Genomic DNA, 12,919 nt, shown 5'->3' on the forward strand with positions numbered 1-12,919 from the left:
TTAGTGGCTATATAGATTAAAAATCTGTTCAAAAATTGAGGACTAATTATAAATTAATTTTGTTGTTAAAATTAAATTAAACAGAACAGGTAAAACTATACACTTTATAGGGTTTATTCAACAGTGATTTCCCTGTCTCTTTTCATTGGTCACTGCTACTTGTTACTTTGGTACGTGAATATTTACATGTAGGTCTGGCAGGAATGGCAGATCAATCTTCCTGGATGGAACAAAAAGATGATGAATTTATTCTTATATGATTGTAAAAAGTCTGTAGGTAAAAGCTCTGAGAAAGATTAGATTGAAGATTTTTTAATTTATATTTTTATAGAACTTCTATGGATTTCATACAATATATCTTAACCATATTTAGCACTCTCTTCTCTACCTGCACCCCCCCATAGTCTGCCCACAGAACATCATGCATTTAGTTGCATATGTTAATGCATATTGAGTAAAGTCCGTGTACCCAAATATCTCATGGTGTGAATTCACCCACTGGAGCCTGCTCAGTCTGTGTAGCGTCACTCCCTTAAAGAAAATCAACTCTCCCTCACCCAGAAGTGACCAGCTCTCAGTCGTTCCTCACCAAAGTGTGGCCTGCTGCTCATTTCCCAAGTTCCATGCTGGTTTTTTGTCTGAGTTTGCATGGATCTTCTGCATGCTGTCACCATTGTTGCAAGGTTATATGAGCAAGGTCCCAGGAGCCTGTAAGACTATTTCCTTATGGTCATGTCCCTTGTTCACTCGTTCTTACAATCTTCCTTTCTCCTCTTTAGCAATAATCCTTTAGCCCCGAGTGGGTGAATTTTAATATTTTAAAAAGAGAATGTGAGAGCTGATGAAGAAGCTTCTAGTAGTTTTAGGGTGACCACGTGTTTAACTGTTATAGATGGACGGTTATCCTTTTTTATTACTTTGGATATTCCTGACTTAACTGAATCATCTTATACATGTATGTCTGTAAGGACCCTCTGTGTGAAGTTGGAAGAAAATTCTTTGATCTCAGAGTGCAACATTTTCATGAAAATTAAATTTTCTATATGGCTACATTCTAATACAATAATGTAGTGTTAATGTAGTTGGTATTAAAAAAAAGGAAGCTATTTTACTGAGGAGGCACTGCTAAGAAAAAGAAATAATCCCCTGGTCAAGCACTTCAACCAGTCAATTACTGTTAAGGCAGGGAAGTTAACCTCTTGTTCTTTAACTACTAAGTGGTAGACAGACAGTATTCATTAGCGCTGCTCTTTAGACAGGCTGCAAAAAAGTATTCTCACCCTAGACATATGCAATAAAATCTGAAGCCTCAAACTGCACAAAGCTCATTGTAAGCTCTGTAAATGCTTGGTCACTGGGTCAGAACAGCACAGTTTCTGACAACTTAATTTGCAAGTTATTACCACCTGCAGATCAATCACAAAGGATCATTTAAATTAAAATAATAGGATGCAGTAAAAATCTTAGTCTTTTCATTTCAGTTATTTATCATAAATGGCTTTGTTCTAAATTTTTGTTTGAAACTAAGCAGTATATTGATTAGTTTTCAACAATTCATGAATCACAGTTCAACCCAAATTACCGTAAATTGAGGCAATCAGGAAATACAGCAGACCTATTTCAGCTTAGCTGCATATATTATAGGAAATGATGATACTAAAATTCTTGGCATCATCTAGATGATTCTGATTTTTCCCAAGACAAATGGCATGTACCCTATAATATAAAAAGATGAAAATAGAGATGAAAGTTAAATACTAGACCGGTGGTCTGAGGAAGCTTTGGAAAAGGAACAGAGTAATGAGTCTGCAATTAGCCTAGAATAAACAGAAGCTTTTCTCTCGACTAGTGGAGAAGGGTGGATTTTTTATCACTATAACAAAGATAATTTGTACCTTATTTTCTTCTCCTCTGATTACTGATTGAAAGCTAGGTCATTTAATATAGAACAAACTAATCCAAGAGCATAATTAGAAAGTTAACAGCAGTTCCTTAAATGGTATTTAAGAAGAAATGATTCAAGTGAATATTGTTAGGCCTACATTTAACTAAAAGCAAATGTGAATTCACAGAAAATGAATGTGTGTGCATGTGTGGATGGTGTTTCTCTTTTCTTGGATCAAACTCCTCTTTGTATATCTAGTTCCTTTTAATCCACACCCGGAAATCTTGGGAAACTGCTTAAGCAACAGAGACAGGAGGTGATGCTCACATTTTCCAAAACTGGTTGTAAGAAGTCTGTTTTGCTTTTATTTACTCGCATCCTCAGTGGAAGTGGAGAAAGTTTCATGGTGGATCTTAAGGCAGATCTTTCCTGATGTGCAGTTGGTATTGAGAATGACTAGAGATCCTGCTTTTTAGTCTGAGAGTATGTGATGAGATACTTGGATTTTTAGCAAGTATTTTTCTTTAAGATCAGCTAATCTCCTTTCTTCTCATCTGTGCTTCTAAAAATCCCTAATATGGGAATAAATTGTCTCACATAGAAACTATATACCCTTGAAAAACAAAATGTCCTTCGTATTATATTTTCTTTCTGGCTTTTGCTGCATTGGTTGAATTCTGAGAGTTAAGTCATTTCTGTATGTTAGATCATTATAGATTCTATAGCTTTTGTTGCCATAAAATCCAAGAAAAACTCCAAGAAGCATTGACTATATTGTTCCATGCCTGACCTCAGATTATTATTGGATAGTATCATTGATACACAGTTTCCTTTATATTTTCAAAGTAGTTTCCTAGATTGTATTAGACCCTTAGTGTCCAGAATTTGGTCATCATCACCAGGAAGTTTGTTAGTAATAGAGATTTACTGAATCAGTTTTTGCACTGAAGGTATCTTTCATTTGTATATTAAAATGTGAAAAGCCCAGGCTGAGGATAAGTTTAGAGCATATGGTAGAGGATATAATAAGTATTTAATGGAATTAATGAGTATGATAGAAGATGGGTATTAGAGGTTGTTTACTGTTTGTTTTAAACAAGAATAATTGAAGGGTTTGGGAAAATTTTTTGACTTCCATGTTTTGGAGGAATTGAAATGAAGAAGGAAATATATGAAAGAACATAGACTATTTCAGGAGTTAAGAGTTTCTGAATAAAAGAAAATTGAATGAATCATGAAGTAGTCATGGATATTAGCTATGAATCCAGCTGTAGTATATAAATTACGTTACTACTTAAGGATATAGTGTGATCAATATTTTTAAATGATATAACTGCAGAATTAATGTTTATAGCCCAATTCTTTCCTTAAATAAAACCATGGGTATTTTGGTATACTACCTTCCTTACTCCCACATGTATTACAAATAAACCTCTGCTTTTCTGGGGTGAAGGGAGCTATATGTGCTTCATAATTCTGGCTCTGTCCTTGCTACATAGGGAACAAATTGTGTAGCATAGTGTTGTGACACTAAAGGAAAAGAGGACAAGCTTTTTATAAATAAAGATTGATTTAGAAAATTAAGTAGATGATAAAATGGCATAATAAATGGGCAAAATTGATTGAGCCATCAGTAAAGTGATTTATTGCTTAAAAAGTACACAGATAAATCTGGTCAACCTGAATCCCATAGTGATTAAATATTCTCTACTGTAAATAAATTTGCAAAGAAAAGTAGTATGCCAAAAGTATATAAAATTGTGTTTTATGAACCAGGAATATTTTAAGTGACTATAGTTTTAAAAGTTTGAGCTGTCATTTTGTTCATCCCACAGTCCTTAAGAAACATTTAATTAAAAACAGGGAAACTTCCATAAGCAAACAACAACCTGGAGAATAGTTTTAGCTGTTTCAATTTGGGGGTAGTGGTGCTAGAATTCAAATTGTAGCATTCAGCTACAGCCTCCCTCTAGTTCCCACCTCCCTTTGCATCTCTGGGTGTCCCAGACCCACAGCTTCCTGGAGCCAGCAGCTTTCCTGGGTAAGTTTGTCTGTGCCTACTGTGCCTTGACTGCCCCAGCCTCATTCACCCTCCCAGCTCCCCCACCCCATCTCTCCTCCTAGCAGGGGCACTGGCATATTTTTTGTCCTAGCAACCCAGACCTCTGGATTGACCTATTGGCCCAGACTCCCCATTGATTCCTGATCCTTTGCATCCAGACCAACCCAGTTCCTCCCTCTAGTTCCTGGGAGCACCCAGGACCTCTTCCTGTCCCCACCTCCCTTTCCATCTCTGGGGGCCCAGGCCAGCATCTTTCCTGGAGGGATCCAGCTCTTAGGATAAAGCCTGAGAGCTTTTGATCCTCATCGGCTTGGGCAACTGGGAAATACTGAGCAGGAAAACTAAATCATTGGACTCCTCCAAAATAAAATCAAAAGAGAGAACCTGAAGCCTAGACCAACCAGCTTTTCATACCCAACAAATAAACCACAAAGTCATGCAAAGTTTACAAAAAAGAAGCAGATCTAAGCTCAACAAAGGAAGGCTTGGGTCTCATCCAAGAATCAGAAACTACAAAGAAATCCACATGTGAAAGTCACAGTGGAAAAATAATAACATGAAAAACCCAAATAATATATCCCCACCAAATATCAATAGTCCTGTAGAGGAGTGCAATGAGAACATCCTAGAAATAACAAAGGGCATGAAATTCAAAAGAAAAATTATGAACATGATAAAAGAAATCAATGAATTTAAAGAACACACAAACAAAGGAATCAAATAACTCAAAGAAGATGGGGATAAACTGCTGAATGAATTCAGATAAGAGTTAGAAATATTGAAAAATAATCAGGCTGAAATGAGGGAGGAAGTGAAATATTCAATAAGCCAATTAGAAAGGCTCACCAATAGGATGAATAAAATGGAAAATAGAATATCAAGAATGGAAGAGAAAGTGCACACATTAGAACACTCAAGCAAAGATTATGAAAAATTTAAGAAAACACAAGAATGGAACATGCAGGAATTTTGTGACACCATAAAAAGACCAAACTTATGAATCACAGGCATACAGGAAAGAGAGGAATCTCAGGATAATGATTTGGACCAGATCATCAACAGGACTGTAGAAGAAAACTTCCCAAAATGAAAGAAAGAAATACAAAAAAATATATAGAACACCAAATAGACAGGACCAGAAAATAAACTCTCCATGGGACATCGCAGTATAAACACTAAACATACAGAACAAAGAGAAATAAATGAAAGCTGCAAAAGAAAAACAACAACTCACAAATAAAGGAAAACCCATCAGAATTACAGTTGACTTTTCAGTGCAAACTATGAAAACCAGAAGAACCTGGACCAATGTATTCCCAGTTCTAAATGACCACAGATGACACACCAGATTGCTTTACCCAGACAAAATGTCTATTATAGTCAAAGGGGAAAGAAAAAAATTCAATGACATAAATAGGCTGAAAAAATTCATGTCCACAAAACCAGTCCTTCAGAGAGTTCTTGTAGCAATACAAAGAGCTGAAGAAACGAACGACTATACCCAAGGGGTAACAGAAAGAAATGTAATAAAGGTATAACTTTGTAAATGCACAGCTACACCAAGAATGCAAACAGAAACAAAAGCAACAAGAATCAATACACACCTTTCATTAATAATTTAAATATCAATGGCTTGAACTCTCCAGTCAAAAGATACAGATTAGTTGAGTGGATTAAGTATGAAAACTCTTCTTTTTGTTCCCTGCAAGAATCTCATCGCACTTACAAAGACAGGCACTACCTTAAGGTGAAAGGATAAGAAAAAATATGCCAAGAGAATGGTACTTAGAAAAAAAGCAGGCACTGCAATTCTAATATCTGACAAAATAGACTTCAAACTGAAACTAATCAGAAGAGATAAAGAGGGCTACTTCATCCTGATCAAAGGAACAATTGACCAGGAGGATATAACAATCATGAACATATATTCACCAAACTCTGTTGCAACCAACATCATAAAAATAGTGCTATGGGACTTCAAGACCCAGATTAATCACAACTCATTAATAGTAGGGATGTCAGTACCACATTGTCTCCATTAGATAGGTCAACAAGACAGAAAACTAACAGAAAGACATCTGAATTAAACAATACCATACATCAAATGGGCCTAACAGACATCTACCATATATTCCAACCATGCACCAAAGAATATACTTTCTATTCAGTGCACCATGGAAATTTCTCCAAAATTAACTGTATACTGGTGTACAATATAAGCCTCAACAAATACAAAAAGATTAAAAGAATTACATAAATTCTATCAGACCACAATGCAATAAAGCTTAAAATCAACATCTGAAGGAACCATTGTAATTACATGAACATATCGAGCTTAAACAACACATTCCTGAATGATGAATGGGTCAAAGGAGTAATTAAGAAAGAAATAAAAGTATACCTGGAACTAAGTGAAAAGGACAATACAACATAACAAAACCTCTGGGACACATTGAAAACAGTCCTTAGAGAGATGTTTATAGCTCTAAGTGCCTACATTAAAAAAATCAGAAAGAACACACACAAATGATTTAACGTTGCAACTCAGGACACTTGAAAAGCAACAACAACTGAAACCCAAACCCAGAAGAGAAGAAGAAATAACAAAAATCAGAACAAAAATGAATGAAATAGAAAAAAGAAAACAAAACAAAGAACCAATGATTTCAAGAGCTGGATCTTTGAAAAGATAAACAAGTGACAGACTGCTACCAATTAACCAAAAGAAAGAAAGAGCAAATTAAAATCAACAAAATCTGAGATGAAAGGGGAAACATCACAGCAGACCCCCAAAAGATCCAGAACATTATAAAGGAATACTTTAATAACCTATATGCTACTAAAATTGAAAAGTTAAAAGAAATGGATGGGTATCTAAAAGCATGGGAACCACGAAAATGAAACCAAGAAGAAATTAACAGTTTAAACAGACCCATAATACATAAGGAAACTGAAACAATATACAAAACCTCCCAACTATAAAAAGCCCAGGACCATATGGATTTACAGTAGAATTCTACCAGACATTTAAAGAAGATCTAATCCAATACTACATAATTTATTCAAAAAGATAGAAGTGGAGGGAGAACTCTCAAATTCCTGCTATGAAGCCGTCATTACTCTAATACCAAAGCCAGGTAAAGATACAATCAAAAAAGAAAACTATGGACCCATATCCTTAATGAACATAGATGCAAAATTTCTTAACAAAATATTTGCAAACCACATACAGACACACATCAAAAAGATCATCCACCATGAACAAGTCACCTTCACTCCAGAGATGCAGGGATGGTTCATTATATGTAAGTCAATAAATGTCATAAATCATATAAATGGGCTCAAAGACAAGAAGAGCATGGCCATCTCAACAGATGCAGAGAAAACCTTTGACAAACTTCAACACACGTTTATGTTCAAAGTCCTAGAAGGCATTGAACTGGAGGGAGCATACCTCAAGATAATTAAAGCCATGTATAAGAAACCCACAGCCAGCATCATTCTAAATGGAGAAAAACTAGAAGCATTTCCATTGTAATCAGGAACCAGACAAGGTTGTCATTATCTCCAATCCTCTTTAACATAGTGCTTGAAACTCTTGCAAGAGCAATAACACAAGAGAAGGAAATTGAAGCAGTAATAACAGGAAAAGAAGAGATCAAATTATCTTTTGCAGATGATATGATATTATACCTAAGAGATAACAAAAATTCCACCAGAAAACTCCTAGAAGTTATAAAACATGTTCAGTAAAGTGGCAGGTTACAAAGTTAATCTACAAAATTCTATATCTTGTCTATATACCAATAAAAAGGAATCAGAGAAAGAATACATCAAAATACTCCCTTTCACAATAGCTGAAAAAAAAAAGACATTAAAGAACTTTACAATGAAAAATTTAAATCTTTAAAGAAAGAGACTGAGAAAGACATGGGAAAATGGAGGGACATCTTATGCTCATGGATAAGAAGAATTAATATTGTGAAAATGACCATCCTACCAAAAGCCATTTATAGATTCAATGCAATGTCAATCAAAATTCCAATGACATTATTTACAGAATTGGAAAAAAATCCATCCTAAGATTCATATAGAAGCACAAAAGACTTCAGATAGCAAAGCAACCCTGAGCACTAAGTGCAATGCTGAGGGGATGGCTACACCAGATTTTAAGCTGTATTACAGAGCTATAGTCATACAAACAACATGGTAGTGGCCAAAAAAATAAAAAAGACCCTTAGATCAATGGAACAATATTGAAAACTCACATATGACTACATATAAATTCAGCTACCTGATATTTGATAAAGGGGCCAAGAATATTTGATGGAGGAAAGACAGTAATGTTCAGCAAATGGTGCTGGCAGAACTGGATGTCCACCTGTAGAAGAATGAAACTAAACCCCTATCTTTCACCTTGCACAAAAGTCAACTCCAAATAGATTAAAGATCTTAAGGTGAAGCCTGAAACTCTGAAACTGTTAGAAGAAAATATTGGCAATAACCTACAAGATATAGTTGTAGGAAAGGATTTTTCTAAACCGTACATCAACTGCTCAGTAAACAAGGTCAAGAATAAACAAATGGAACCTCATTAAATGAAAAAGCATCTGTATGTCAAAAGAAGCCACCAATGAAGTGAAGAGAAAACACACAGAATGGGAAAAATTCTCCACCAGCAACACATCTGACAGAGGTTTAACATCCAGAATATATAACGAATTCACAAAACAGAGAATCAAGAAAGGAAGTACCCAATTAATAGAGGGGATAAGGAGCTGAACAGTGAGTTATCAAAAGAAGAATTAAAGATGTCTAAGAAGCATCATAATAGGGAAGAGCAAATTAAAACCAGTTGAAGATTTCATCTTACCTCAGTCAGAATGGCTAAGATCAAGAGAACAAATGAAAACAAATGTTTGAGAGAATGTGGGGAAAGGGGAAGTCTCATCCACTTCTGGTGGGATTGCAAACTTGTTCAACCCCTATGGAAAGAAGTGTGGAGAACTCTTTAAAAACTACAAATGAATCTACCATTTGTCCCAGTTATACCACTCTTGGCATCTACCCAAAGAACTCATCCTATTGCAGAGACACTTGCACATCCATGCTTGTTGCTGCTCTTTTCACAATAGCTAAGAGATGGAATCAACCTAAGTGTCCCGCAGCTGATAAGTGGATAATGAAAATGTGGTTTGTTTATATGATGTTGTTTTACTCAGCAGTAAATAAAGATGAAATCATGAAATTTGCAGGTAAATGGAGGGAACTAAGGACAGTTATACTAAGTGAAGTAACACAGACTCACAAAAACAAATGATGTATGTTCTCCCTCATATTTGCATCCTAGCACCAAATCCTTATAAGTGAGTATGTATACAGATATAACTATAGGAGTCATAATAGTAAAAAGGAACCAGGGAGGTAAAGGAAACATGTTAATAAGAGAGATATGGAGAAAAATGGGGTTATTATAAGGGAAGGGGAGATGGAGCATTATACAAGGAACCTTGGGGGTAATGGGAAAGAAGGAACTCAAGAGAGGTGGGACCATAGAAGATAGGTATTATCAAGGGAGAAATAGGAAAAATGGGGGCACTTTGAATGGGGAAACCATGGTGGAAGGGTTAGACAATGCAAGACATAAATAATGCCTAACTTATGTTAGAAAGGAAAAACAGAGGGAACCATATTTTTCCAACAACCTACTGACAAATTATACATACTACTATCTCAAATAACATAATATATGTCTAGTCAATGTTTGTCTGAGAATCTTTGGTCTTTGCCCAATCTTTATCTACATACCATATGGTAAATAAAAGTACCAGATTGATGGAACTAACCTTCTTGGATATTTAACAACCGTACTTTAAGGCCTATACTAATTTGGTCAGAGGGACATAAAGACAGATTTTGCTCCTTGCCCTTTAAGTTGACTAAGTTCCAGGGGAATATGGAGCATCTCTCAAAATGTCCTGTAACTGTGGTGAGCCACCTGTCCTCTTGATGAAGGATCCCATGGAGTCCTCACCAGGTGGACTTTAACCAGTGTCCAGTCTACAAAGAAAAGTGTCAACATAGAGGAAACCTTTCCTCCATGCTTCCAAGGGAAGCCATCCATGGTGTAGCAGGAACTTTGACTTATATTCACATAAATGGAACTTGTATTTGAAAGGAGCCAGGGGCTCCTCCTAAGCCTGTGTGACCCTGTTTGAGGGACAGATCTTCAAAAGACCTTAAGAGTAAAAATAAATTGGTTTATCTGGGCCAACTGAATGGTCTTAAATACCCAAATGGAAAGTATAACCAAAGATTAAATGGATAAATATAATTCTTTAAGAGTCCATGTGGCTAGCTAAAGGATACATAATAAGAAACAATGCCAGGCAGTAGATACCATCCTTTGAGTTGTTGGCCAGCATGGCCCAAGAGACTCCCAGAGAGTAACCCAGCATAGAACTTGGAAAATGAACAGCAGACCCCAATCTTATCTAAAGTATTATTGGCAACAGCTTGCTGCTGGATGAGGAAGAGGTGGTCTTCCTAAAACAAGGAACTCTAGGTAGGCTGACTAGAATCAGCAGATGGACAAGCACTGGGGAATGGCTGGGGACACTGACAACACAGTGGACAGTAACAGGGATGTCAGAGTATAAGGGCTCCAGGCGGGGGTGAGGATGGGGAGGTGTCACTTGGGATCTGGGTATATAGTTGAATAAGATTTTTTGCAATATTCTGCATGAAATAAGCACAGAACAAAATCAATCAATAAAAAAAGAGTTATATTTGAGGGAGAAGTATAAAAATTTGCTTCATGGTAATTAGTAGATTTGAAAAACATCATCATTGAAATCTACGTGGTTACTTTATATCCATGCTCAGGTGCCAAGGATCTCAGAAAGTAATCTACTCTGACTAGTAATAGTCAGATTACAGAGATTATGGATGCATGTGCAAACATCTAAGTGTTAGTTGCATTAAAAATGAGTTTTTCTGTATGAAACAGGATATTTTAATAAGTAAATGGACATCTTTTTAAAGGTTAAAACCTCATTCAATTTTACGTCTTGTAGTGTTTATATTGAGTACAATATTGTATAACTTTATTAATTCTACTGTAAACCCAAAATTTACATTCAATTCTGAAAGAGATGTATCTTACCTCTGGAAATTTTTACTGAATATGTCAATGCTTTTGTAATAAAATGCTTCTTCTAAATAATTAAAAAAATGCCCACCCCCCAGAATTCCAATGTTGTTTAATGACTGAAACATTCTTAAAAATATATTCTACTAATATAATAGGAGTATCTTCAGTAAGTTTCATGATGCCTATTGTGACATGATTCAATTCTTTTCAAGTCTGAGAATTCTCCAGAACTGGATAATCTGTGATTCATGGTAGCCATTCATTGAAAAAAAAAGAGTCCTAATTAAGCATTTTAAGTTTGTCTTTATATGCTCTGATTTTTAAATGACTAAACAATGAGGATTTTATGACTTCTTTGAGACTGTTTCACACAAAGCATACATACAAGTTGTTTTGGAAATGTCCTTATCCAGTTTCTCATTACTCATCTTGAACTCCTTTATCCTTATTGTTTAACCTTTGCAAACAAATGTCTTCCCATCCTTATTTTTTCAACACACATTGACAAATGTATCCTAAATATTTTAAAGTTATTACTTTTTGATTGCCTAGAATGATCACAGCAGAACTTACATTTACCATGATATCATGAGAAAAATAGTGACTACATAGAAATAAAATATTTTATTGCATTGTGTAGGTTATTATCAAAAGTATTTGCAAAATTTAAATATTTATTCTCTGAGTCTAGAGAGTATTGTATGCTGAACATAAGGATGCCCATCTTAATTTTTTTGTTGAATGACTACTGGAACTATATGAATATCAGTGATTTTCACTTAACATGAAACATTTTGAAGAAGCCAGGAGATGGGGCATGATTTTTACATATCCTAGGACACCAAATCTTTGAACAAATTATGTACATGTGTTTGTTTTGTTAGTTCAAGTCTTTGAGTATTTGAAATTTAGTCTATATGCTGCAATAAAAGAGTGTGTGTGTGTGTGTGTGTGTGTGTGAGAGAGAGAGAGAGAGAGAGAGAGAGAGAGAGTCCCAAGGGAGCCAGAAAGATATTAAGCCCTGAGTCTTAGTCATATACTTCCTCTTCCCACCAGTCATGGGTTGCTAGAAGTTCCTTAGATAGTGCTGTGGCTTTATTATCCTCTTCCTCAGGTCTATTTTTGGAATTTGTCTAGCTTGAGTGCTTATGTGATTATGTGGGACTTGTCCACTTGTCAGCACTATTATGAGTTCAAATGAGTGACAAGTTATCAGGGAAACTATTTCTTATGGTCATCCACCACCCCCAACTCTTTATATTCTTTTGCTCCCTCTTCCATCATGATCTCTGCCTTGGGAGGCAGAAGTTTGAAACGAGTTTCCTATTCAGGGACAATCAGTCTGCAGGCTCTTCTTCTCTGTACATTGGCCAGTTGTGGCTCTCTGTGTTAATCAGCATCTGTTGTATAATGAACCTTTGCTGAGAGTTGAAAGATTCCTTTAATCTATGGGTATAACAATAAGTTGTTAGAGATCAGGTGAATAGCATATTTATTTGGTAGAATCACTGTATTAGGCTTTCTCACATGGCTGTGTGTTGTCTTGCCTTAGGCCCCTAGTCCTAATTTTAAATGCCATGTATAGGGTCCATCCTGGGACTTTAAATCCAATTTGAAAGTAGTTGGTTACTCCTACATTTGTGCTACTATTGCAGAAGCAGGTATATCTTTCAGACTAGTTGTTGTTGTAGCTCTCAAGATTCACAAAGGGGTAAAGTTCAAACTAAGTTTTCTTTTCAGGTACGTTGCAAGGCATATTCTACCACTATGGAAGCTAAGCAGTAGAGATGAGGTTTTGAAGTTAATACCAGCTTGATTT

Source organism: Nannospalax galili, unplaced genomic scaffold (genome assembly GCF_000622305.1).
Source record: "Nannospalax galili isolate Female #2095 unplaced genomic scaffold, S.galili_v1.0 scaffold3, whole genome shotgun sequence".
Lineage (NCBI taxonomy): Eukaryota > Metazoa > Chordata > Mammalia > Rodentia > Spalacidae > Nannospalax > Nannospalax galili.